Source organism: Leucoraja erinacea, chromosome 36, assembly GCF_028641065.1.
Source record: "Leucoraja erinacea ecotype New England chromosome 36, Leri_hhj_1, whole genome shotgun sequence".
Lineage (NCBI taxonomy): Eukaryota > Metazoa > Chordata > Chondrichthyes > Rajiformes > Rajidae > Leucoraja > Leucoraja erinaceus.
The window spans coordinates 7157007-7169048 of NC_073412.1; the positions used below are offsets into that span (position 1 = coordinate 7157007).

The window sequence follows — 12042 nt, forward strand, 5'->3', positions numbered from 1 at the left end:
TTTCCTTCTTGCTTAGCCTTACCTTTTTTAGATTCCTTACTTATTTTCTTTTTTTAAGGCCCCCCCTTTTCTGTGGGGCCTTTTTTTTTCTTCTTTTCTTTTCACATTTTCAAGCACGCAGTCTACTTAGCCATTATCATTCACTTAACGCCAACTGCTGCGGACTACACTACACTACTCTCCTCACTCATTTCTTCTTTCTCTTTTTCCTTTTCTCTTTTTCTATTACAGGTTAAAGTTTTTTTTTTAAAGAAGTTGCGCAAGAAATGTAGTATGTTGCATATTATGATTAAGATGTATGTACATTGCTTCTAATAAAATTTAAAAAAAAAAATAAAAGAATTATATTTTCTCTGGAACAGGTGTGAGAGAATCAGCAAATTCTAAATTGGCAAAAGTATTTAATATCAAAAACGGCTAAATGTAACAGTTTTCAAAAACCCATATTTAATCTGTTGCTAATCTCTCCCTCCCCTTCCCTTCCAACGGACTCCTTTAAAGCACTTCTGCACGAGTGGCAGCTCCAAACACTTCATATCAACACTCCACACGCAAGACGCCAAGACTCCTTTTAGTAAGTTGCACAAGGTTCCAGAAACCGAGACAGGCTTGTCAGTGGTGAGAAGGTGCCAAGAAAAGAGATGCTGCCTTTCACTTTAAACGGGCTCCGCCCGGGACTTCAGTTGGGCTTTTAACCCTCTCCCCAGTATTATTTAAAGAAGAGTTCTCCCTGGTGCCTGGCCAATAAATCGAATCGCAATGAACATTGAATAAACAGATGCGAATCAGAGTCATACAACATGGAAACAGGCACTTCAGCCAACCCCATCCGTCAATCAAAATGCCCCAACTAAACTGCTCCCCTTTGGCTCGTATCACCTGATCCTTTCCTATCCTATCCATGACCATGTCCAATTGTATTTTAAATATTGTTATTGTACCTTCATCAACTACTTCATCTGGTAGCTAGTTGCTTATATCCACCACCTTGTTCCTACTAAATCTTTCCCTTCTCACCTTAAACCTCTGGTTCTTGATTCCCAAGATCTGTGTATTTCCCACAGCCATTACTGCATGATTTTATACACCTCTATATATAATCTCCCTTCAGTCTCCTGTGCTCCAAAGATCCAGCCTGCCTAACTTGTGTATAATCTCCCTTCAGTCTCCTGTGCTCCAAAGTTGCAGGCTGCCTAACTTGTCCCCCTAGCTCAAGCCCCTGGGTCCTGACAACATCCTTGTAAATGTACTCTGTATTCTTCCCAGCTTGTTAACGTGACGAGGTTGATTTAATTTAATTTAAAGCTTTGGGCAAACGATACAACGCAAGGCAAAATCCCATCAGCAAACAAGTAGTTATGATCTGCAGAAACAAATCTGCAGATGTTGGTTTACTCAACGAGTCAGGCAGCATCTCTGGAGAACACAGAGAGGTGACGTTTCGGGTCGGGACCCTTCTTCAGACGGTTTGTGGTTTGGAGGTGGGGGAAGCAGGAAGAGAGGAGGGGGCAGGTTCTGCAGCTCGTTGCTTTTAAGGGTGATGAAAAGATGCTCAATCAAGGGCTTTCGAGCACAATTTGCAGCGCGTTGGAGAAAGTGGGGAAATGAGGCTGACATGATTGCTCCATCGATGAGACAAATGGAGTCTTGCTGTGTTGTAATGACTCTACAATTGGCATGTAGAAACTGTCCATGAGAGTTTCCCATGCATAACCTGACCACCTCCTATGACATTGACTGTACATTGAAAGAATGTCAGTGGCTCCAAAATGCTTTGGACATTCTGTGATTGCAAAAGGTTTATTTTTAATCTTGTTAATGCCGTGGCTAACTGGAACCTCTTTTTATAATCCTACATATAACCAATTTACTGAGCATGACAATTGTCCAGGACTGTAACTGCAACTACAACGCTGTAATACTGAACTCTGTGTTTGTTTTCTCTTTGCACTACCTACTGTTATATGGCCATGCATGTAGCATGATTGTACTAGATAGCAACCAAAATTGCACACAATACTCCAATACCTCAGCCATCAGGCTATTAAACCTGGCTCGGACAAAACTCTGATTATTAATAACCACTTTCTGTTATTTGCACTTTACCAGTTTATTTATTCATGTGTGTATATATTTATATCATGGTATATGGACACGTTTATCTGTTTTGTAGTAAATGCCTACTATTTTTTTCTGTGTGCTTAAGCAAAGCAATAATTTCATTGTCCTATACAGGGACACATGACAATAAACTCACTTGAACTTGAGGTGTGGTCTCACCAGGGTCCTGTAAACTGCAGTGGGACCTCTTTGCTTGAAAACACAAGGAACTGCAGATACTGCAAGTGGAACACAAAGTGCTGAAGTAACTCAGTGTGTCAGGCTGCATCTATAGAGGTAATAGATTGAGTCCGGGCCTTTCTGCAACTATTTAGTGAAATTAGTCTGGGATAATAATGGGACCGGCATTGGGGAGGAGGGGAGAATGCACATTCTACTTTAGGGCTGGGAAGATAATTGTTCATTCACCGATTCATTGTGTGAAGACAGCAACCCAAAATAGGAATGAAATGCTACTCTGATGAACAGCTGGAGGTGGGAGGGACACATCACTGGATTACTGAACCAGCCAATTGTCCAGGGCTGTGTACAGCCAACATATTTGGAAGATGTTGGGCATTTTACACAGAGCAGAGTCAAAGGGAATTATTGCAAACTGGTGAACAGATATCTCAGCTCCTCCACGTCAAGACAGACTTGCACTCAGATAAAACCCTTCATAACTGAAGACCCATAACTTTTCAATCGTACAAGGGAAATTCCCTTATTAAGCAGAGGGATATTCTTGACTGATATTCAAAAAAGATCAGCTTAGGGGAAAGAGGAAAACTCCCGCTGAACACAGATGGGGCATCGGGTGGCTGATAGAAACATAGAAATTAGGTGCAGGAGTAGGCCATTCGGTAGCCTGCACCGCCATTCAATATGATCATGGCTGATCATCCAACTCAGTATCCGTACCTGCCTTCTCCATACCCCCTGATCCCCTTAGCCACAAGGGCCACATCTAACTCCCTCTTCTCCAATGAACTGGCCTCAACTACCCTCTGTGGCAGAGAGTTCCAGAGATTCACCACTCTCTGTGTGAAAAAAGTTCTTCTCATCTCGGTTTTAAAGGATTTCCCCTTTATCCTTAAGCTGTGACCCCTTGTCCTGGACTTCCCTAACATCGGGAACAATCTTCCTGCATCTAGCCTGTCCAACCCCTTAAGAATTTTGTAAGTTTCTATAAGATCCCCTCTCAATCTTCTAAATTCTAGAGAGTATAAACCAAGTCTATCCAGTCTTTCTTCATAATGCCTCATGTAAAGAAGGGCACTTGTGACATTCAGCATTTCTCTGGAGTCTCTTGGGTAGGATTTAAACCCACTGTCTCCTTACTCAAGACATGAGAAATCAAAGCTGTTGCAAATGCTGGGCAGAGGGGAAAATGCTGACAGAAATGTGGAATTTTATGGTTTTGAAGGCTCGGTAAATAATTTATTGGAATAAGTGTAGGAAGGAATTGCAGATGCTGGTTTACACCGAAGATAAGACACAAAATGCTGGAGTAACTGAGCAGGACAGACAGCATCTCTGGATAGAAGGAATGGGTGGCGTTTTGGGTCAAGCAGTCTAAAGAAGGGTCTCGACCTGAAACGTCAACCACTCCTTCTACCCAGAGGTGCTGTCTGTCCCACTGAGTTACTCCAGCATTTTGTGTCTATCATCATTGGAATAAATGGCAGGATTGAGTTTTAACTTCATGGCTTGGTTCGGCAACTTGTGGGCCCAGGAGCGGAAAAGACTACAAAAAGTAGTAAACACTGCCCAGTCCATCATCGGCTCTGACCTCCCTACCATCGAGGGGATCTATCGCAGTCGCTGCCTCAAAAGGGCTGGCAGCATCATCAAGGACCCACACCCCACACCATCCTAGCCACTCACTCATCTCCCTGCTACCTTCAGGTCGAAGGTACAGGAGCCTGAAGACTGCAATGTCCAGGTTCAGAAATAGCTACTTCCCCACAGCCATCAGGCTATTAAACTCAACTGAAACAAATTTCTGAACACTAATAGACCATTATCTTGGTTCTTGGTTCTTGGTTTCTTGGTCCTCCAAAATATTCCAAATGGAATTTAAACTGGAGGTGGTGAAGGGAGGGCTTAAGCCAGAAAGGGTTATTGGGAAGAAAGAGCTACTTTAAATGTAGTTGCATCTGTTTATTTGCACTTTATCTGCTTATTTATTGATGTGTGTGTATATTTATATAATGGTGTATGGACACACTGATATGTTCTGTATTCATGCCTACTATATTCTGTTGTGCTGATGCAAAGCAGGAATTTCATTGTCCTATCTGGGACATATGACAATAAACTCACTTGACTTGATCTAAGTGAAAAGAGGAGGAAGGATTGGACCTGCTATAAAAGGTATTCCAATATATTCCCAAACCAGGCAAAGCAAGCAGTCTGAAGAAGGGTCCCTACCCGAAACATCACCTATCCATGTTCTCTAGACATGCTGCCCGACCCACTCAGTGACCGCAACATTTTGCGTCCTTCAAAGCAAGTGTAAAATGGGATATGGCAGTGTTTTAGAAGAGGGTCTACCGGAGTGCCACTGTGGAGTTAATTGGTTTGTGAATAGCGATCATTTGTTACGCTCTGGGTAAATTTTATTAGCTTTAGGTTGCGAGCAGAGCGTGATTTAACTTCTGTCAGGGAGAATGGTACAAGAGCTCGGCAACAATTGGGGTTGTTTATATGGAGAACAGCAGATGGTGGGAAGCGACAAGGTAACATTCGGCAGGCTCGAATGCACCAAACAGCCCACTTAATTTATAGTTTTGAACAGCATGCCTGATTAGTGTTGCAATGGGCTGCAGAGGGTAGGACGCACATTTCCACACGCTGCTCCGAAAATAGACCTCCTAATCATTGCTTTCGTAACTCATTGTACACAAAGATCACAAGACATTCATCCACAAATTGTTGGTTCAACAAAGGTTGGCGGGTGGCAGAGTGACTGATACCCACTATTTCTTATCCAGTCAGAGGCCTAGCCAGTGGTTTTGTTGTAGAAAGTTAGATGCTGGTACACATATCATTCTTCACTGTTGGTGTCTATGGCAGATCACCAACCTATAAACTTCTTGAGGTGTTTGTAGGGTTAATTGCTTAATTTAATTAATACATTGTGGCGGTCCAACATTTTATTACACTACAACATTTTATTTTTTTAACTTTTAATCTTGCTGTAATATTTGACATTCTAGTTTTTAAACAGGCATTTACCCTCACAAAAAAAAGCACTTGGTCTAGGTCCCCAAGGCTATAAATGGCGTGTGACATTTCCTGAACCATTCTAAACTTAAGAATATTGCTGTAAAATTGGTGTCTTATATAGACGAGGTCAAGCTAGGAGAATACATTTCATTTTCCAAGAAGCATGAATAAATAAAATTCAAATTAAAACTGCAGACCCGAAATAAAGACAGAAACGACTGGAAAAGCTCATCATGTCAAAGAGCCTCTGTGGAAAAATAAACAATGTTTCATCAGTTAAGGGGTGGCACAGTGACACAATGGTAGAGTAGCTGCCTCACAGCTCGAGAGACCCGGGTTCAATCCTGACTGTGGGATATACAGAGTTATCTTTGTGACCGCATGATTTTTCTCCCACACACCAAAGACCTACAGGAATGTAGGTTAATTGGCTTCGGTAAATTGTAAAATTGCCCCCAGATCGGTACGGGATCATCGCCGGTCGGCGAGCCAAAGGACCTGTATCTCTGAAGTTGATAAACAGTCACAGGTCGGACACATCGCTCATTTCTCTTTCCACAGAGACTGTTTTTCAGCATTTTCTGTTTTCATCAGTGAACATGTGTTTTTATGGAAATATATATAGTCCCATATATTCATCTTTACTGCTAAAGATTTATTTCCCTGCGATTAACTAGGTTTTTAATTCAACCCCTTCTCTTAGGCAATCACTTGCAGTTAGGGCTGACTTGCTTTAACTCTGACCTCATCAGGGCCTAGGGTTCTGAGGTCCTGATGAGGCCAATGTGGGACTTGCAGACTTTGCACGAGACTTGGACAAGGTTGGCAGGTGCAAAATCATCGAGATTTACAGCCTTAAAACAGGTCCTTTGGCCCACCTATTCTACGCCAACCAATTGGCATTTTTGGGCTAGACCCACTTCCTATATTTGGCTCATATCGTTCTAAATCATTCCTATCCAAGTGTAAAACGTAAATGCTTCTAATGCCCCTGTTCCACTTAGGAAACCTGAACGGAAACCTCTGGAGACTTTGCGCCCCACTCAAGGTTTCTGTGCGGTTCCCGGAGGTTGCAGGTGGTTGCCGGAACGGAGGTTGCAGGTAGTGGAAGCAGGCAGGGAGACTGACAAAAACCTACGGGAACCGCACGGAAACCTTGGGTGGGGCGCCAAGTCTCCAGACGTTTCCGTTCAGGTTTCCTAAGTGGGACAGGGGCATAAAGCTTCCTCTGGCAGCTCATTCCGGATACAGACTAAACCGAATGAAAAAGTTGGCCCCAAGGTCTCTCCCCTCTTACCTTAGGCCAATGCCCTCTAGTTTTAGAGTACACAATATAGATTCTTGTTCATGGAATGAGGGATCTATCTTAATTCTGGAAATTAGTGTCATTGTTGGCTCTTTAAAACCAAAGCAAGCACTTAGCCCTTTAAAAAAAAAACAGACATCCTGACCCTTCTAGGCTCCTTTGATTTAATTAGGATTACACCAAGTTAAATGGGAGTGTGATTTGCTGGAGCTGTCTGCAGATTTCTAATCAGGGTACCAAGCAACTTTCCAGCCCTTTACTTGTGAAGGACAGGCTTCTACACAAGCTAATGCAGCACAAAGGCTGCTCTAGTAAATTCTCATCCACAGCAATAAGTGAGCAATTAGTGAATGAGTTTATTTTATGGTGCTGTTGAGGAGAATGGTGGAAGAAACCCATCGACCATTCATCACAACAGCACCGGAAACTATGTGTAGCAAGGAACTGCAGATGTTGGTTTATATCGAAGATAAGACACATAATGCTGAAGTAACTCAGCAGGTGAGACAGCATCTCTGGGGAAAAGGAATAGGTGACATTTCAGGTTGGACACTTCTTAGGACTCAAGTCTGGCCCGCTCAGATACTCCATATCTATCTTCAGCACCATAAACTAAATCAGTCTGAAGAAGGGTTTTGGCCCTAGATGTTGCCTATTTCCTTCACTCCATAGATGCTGCTGCACCTGCTGAGTTTCTCCTTCAATTTTCCAGCATCTGCAGTTCCTTCTTAAAAACCGATTTATTAGTTGCTCATTCTTTGTTGTTTTTTTTAATTAATGCCATGACATCCCAAATAAGCACATCAACATCAAAGGCTTTCTGAAAATGGCTTCTCTAGATTTTCAAGTAAGAAGCCAACATTAGCTGGGATAAATTACCTTCCGGTTAGTGAAGAAGAAATGCTCTTACCTGCTGGAGGAGTAACCATGAAAGAGAAGGACAAACCATGTGTGTGATTTTGGAGAAAAATTAAAACAATGTTATCAGGGCACAAGATAACAACTTGAGAGGGGGCACACACAAATCATTCGAAGGCACTGGTTCTTCATGATACAGCACAAGACAGACTGAAAACTGGACAACAGATACACCAGGGCCCCAAAATGGTTGTAAAGCGAGAGCTCATTTGTGACATGACAGAGATTGGCAAGTTAGGAACAGTGTTTATGCAATATCCTGCCAGGCTTGTTGCAATGCTACATCTAGCTGGCAACAAATGTTTCAATGACCTGTGCATCTGAGATGTACACAATTACTGTCAAGGACATCTCATATCCGCCTAAACCTGTCACATCCATGTACCTGCCTAAATATTTATTAAACATCACGAAAGTACCTGCCTCAACAACCCCCTCAGGCAGTTCGTTCCATACACCCACCACCCTTTGTTTAAAAAATGTACTCCTCAGGTTCCTATTAAATCTTTCCCTCCTCACCTTAAACCTCTGGTTCTCCATTCCCCTCCTCTGGGCAAGAGACTCTGAAGAAGGGTCTCGACCCGAAACGTCACCTGTTCCTTCGCTCCATAGATGCTGCCTCACCCGCTGAGTTTCCCCAGCATTTCTGTTTACCTATGGGCAGATGGACACTGACCTGGGTGGAATTGAGTCAGGCTTTTGCTTAAAGCAAACTGGTGATCCAGTGCTTGGTGGAGAAACCACACGCTGTTCCAGGGGCCCCACAATCCTGATGTTAGATCTATTTATGTAACCCGAGGTTGTGACTCCAGGTCCACCTCAACCTATTTAGCAAAGGAAACTGCGCAATCATTTCATCACCATGTCTGGGCTTCTCCAGAATCCAATTTATTTTAAACTGGATTTCTCTATACAGCTTTTGCACTGTGTTCTTCCCATCTCTTCTCAGGACTGATTCCTCAGGGGGTTCAGTTCCCATATTGCATCCAAGTGGCCATTCATGCATCGGCTCAAGCAGTGGAGACTGAGATACAGGCCCTTCGAGTCCACGCCAACCAGTGATCACCCGTACACTAACACTAACCCACGCACTAGGGACAATTTACAATTTTACTGAAGCCAATTAAAGGGCCTGTCCCACCGTTCGAGGTAATTCAAGAGTTCTCCCGAATTTCCCCCGATTCGAACTCAGAGAATTACGGTAATGGCCGCTCGTAGGGACTCGGGGCTCTCCTGGTTATTTTTCAACATGTTGAAAAATCTTCACGAGTCTTCACGTACTTACCGCGTTTCCCTAGTACCTGCCGTTAGCGTTACGAGTTGCTAAGAGACGTCCCCGAGCTCCAACGTACCCGCTACGTACTTACGTACTTACCACGAGTTTGATTTTTTGTTTTTTAAACTCGGGAGAGCTCTTGGGTAAACCCGTGTAGTGGGACAGGCCCTTAACTGACAAACCTGCACGTCTTTGGAGTGTGGGAGGAAACTGAAGCACCAAGAGAAAACCAACGTGGTCACAGGGAGAACGTGCAAACTCTGTACAGACAGTTTCCGTAATCAGGATGCAACCGGGGTCTCTGGTGCTGTGAGGCAGCAACTCTACTGCTCCACCACTGTGCCACCTTGGAGAACTGTTAATCTAGGAAAGCAACATTGACCGAACCAGCATTAAAAAGATGCCCAGTTACTGGATGGGACACAAACAACTGCAAAATAATTAGATTACTCTATACTCTGCTCAGCAGTGTCGTATACTGCATTCCACCATTGCCTAAACTGAGAATAATAAGAATTGCAGAGGAAAAAAAGCTAAATTACTTTGCAAAAAAAAAAAAAAGTGCTGGAGGAACTCAGCGGGTCAGGCAGCATCTGTGGAGAGAAAGGATGGATGTTTCAGGTTGGGGATCCTTCTTTAGAAAATTACTGATGTTTAAACAATCCTCGTCATCACTTTCAATGTTGAATCAGACCAAATTGCATCTACCATGCGAAACAAGTGAAGAAAAGGCTAGTTGACTTCATACGGCACAAACACAAACACAAACACACGTACCCAGCCCACAACACTTGCTGCACATTACAAATTAATAAGAAATCATACTCCTGGGAACAAACTCCCACTCCAATCAAGGGTGCTAAAGGGGTGAATACTCATCGTGGAATTAGTTAAATATTAATACAACACTGTGCTCTGATCATGTTCCTAAATGTCAAACAAAACACGTCACAATGAAAGACAATCAGAAATAGATTGCGTCGATAATACTGCAAACCCATTTACACTCCACAATCCAATAAGCTGGGTTTAGCACACATCAAATGCAGATCAGTCTGCCAAGGCAGCATTTATTTTTACAGCATCATGCAAGTGCTCCTGATCTATTGTTAGGGAGATGTCAAAAAGCCAGCGACAAGACCAAACAACTGGAAATCACAACGATAAATCCACATCTATGCAATGACTGACACACATTCCACATGCAACGTAGCATATGACAATGAAACACCCTTAACTTGAATCTTACTCGTTTGGCCAGGGCGTGCTCTTACCACTTACAATGTGAAATGATTCTATTTGCCTGCAGCTGCTGGGAGCTTTGGGATCAATAGATTGCAGTGTGCCTCTTGTAGTACGACAAAGAAAAAGCAAGCAAATGAATTTCAAAAAGAATTTGAAACAATCCAATGGTGCAGCTCACAACAGTCTTCTCAAGATCGGCGAGGGACAGGCGATAAAGGCCAGTTATTGCCTATTCCTAGCTGAAGTTGAGAAGGTTTCTGTAGGAAATCGGAGAAGACTGCAAAGATTTCTACAGAAATCCAGGGGTGTCCCGATCCCACAAACAAACAGAAAAAAAACCCTGGATGTCTCCATTCACAGCCTCTTTAGGATTTTACTTGGTGCAGGTTCTGTGGCCATTTTTTGATGGTATATCAAAACCAGTGTCAAAACACACCAATGGTGCTGCCCCTGGTAGATCAGTGAATGCATTTGCAAATGGACCTCAAAGGGGAACATGCCATCATTTACAGCGCTGGAGAACACTGACAGCTTGCTATTTGATTCAGTATCTGGTTCACCAGGGTCTGTTTCCTCACATCCCCTTTAAACCCGTCATATGCCGTGCTCCATTTAAACCCCAGGTTTATTGTAAAAGACTGAAAAATAACATTTAAAATAAAACCCATTAACAGGGCATTGGGTTATTAATAAGAGTAATATCCAAGTCAGAAATATCAGCCTGTTTGGTGCAACCAAAACCCCAAAGGTGTTGGATTATCAAAGTTTTACTGCAATTGTGACATTTTTAAAGAGATAGCAATGGATTCGGATATCACAACATGAAAATAAGATTCTGCTGGAAAGCTAAGCCGAATTATGTCCCCAGTGTGTTCACTTTTGGAATATTGTGAGCTGTTGTTGGTCCCATTAAATGAAAGATGTGGAAGCTATGGAGAGGGTGCAGAGGAGGTTTACCAGAAAGCTGTCAAGATTAGAGGGTTTCAGCCACATTGGATAGACTTGGATTGTTTTCTCTGGAACGTCAGAGGTTGAGGGGAGGCTTGATAGAAGTCCACACAATTATGGGAGGCATTGGCATGGCAGACAGTCAACTCCCCCTCCCCTCCTATCTCCAATTAATAATTTTATCCACTCCATTTCATCAAATTCAATTGGTCCATTACCCATTTGCCCAGCTCAGGACAAGATTTGTGTTGTGACTGACATTGGTTCGGTAAAGCACAGAGAATGTGGGGAACTTCCATGTGCATTCGGCGCGGCCCTGTCGGCTTCCATTCGGCACGGCCCTGTCGGCTTCCATTCGGCGCGGCCCTGTCGGCTCCGGAAGCCATGGTCTCGAGTAAAGAGGCCCGACTATGGGCGGACATGGGGATGGGACTGGACTTTGTGCCTTTCCCCACAATGGAACCATTGTGGGGGGGATGTTTTGATGTTGAAACTATCTATCACTGTCATGTTGTATTCTTTTTTAATGTGCTGCATGGCAAAAAGAATTTCACTACACCTATGTGTATGTGACAAAAGAAATAATTTGATTTGGGAAAAAAAAAAAAAAAAAATTCAAGCATGCAGTGACTATCATTCAAGTGTCAGATGAGTTTGCAGGAGTCCCCATGCCCTTAATACGTTAGCTCTTTTAGAGATTTATTTTTAAATGGATGCTGGATACTAATGCTTCTATTTGCACAGTTACAATGCCCTGACTGCAAGGTTGGATTACAGCCAGCGGAAAAATAAAAAGTGATTTGTTTGGAATTAAATTCAGCAAACTTTCCACTTAATAGCTCATGCCCAAAATGGATTTAGTTCAGAATTGTTTTTTTTATTACTTTGCATTCACTTTGCTAAGTACTATTGATTACGTTAGAAATTGCAGGATCATGCAACTTTCGTTGACTTTGGCTGCTCTTCAGCAGTTCTGCCTTCTCATTCTTCTATGAGAAACCCATTGACAGCTAACTAT

General features: G+C 42.9%; 1 protein-coding gene across 1 annotated transcript in view; it reads right to left on the reverse strand.

Moving 5' to 3' along the window:
* The window catches only part of ppip5k1a (diphosphoinositol pentakisphosphate kinase 1a), a 149172-nt gene that overhangs the window by 16554 nt on the left and 120576 nt on the right, over positions 1-12042 (reverse strand). The window lies entirely within an intron of this gene.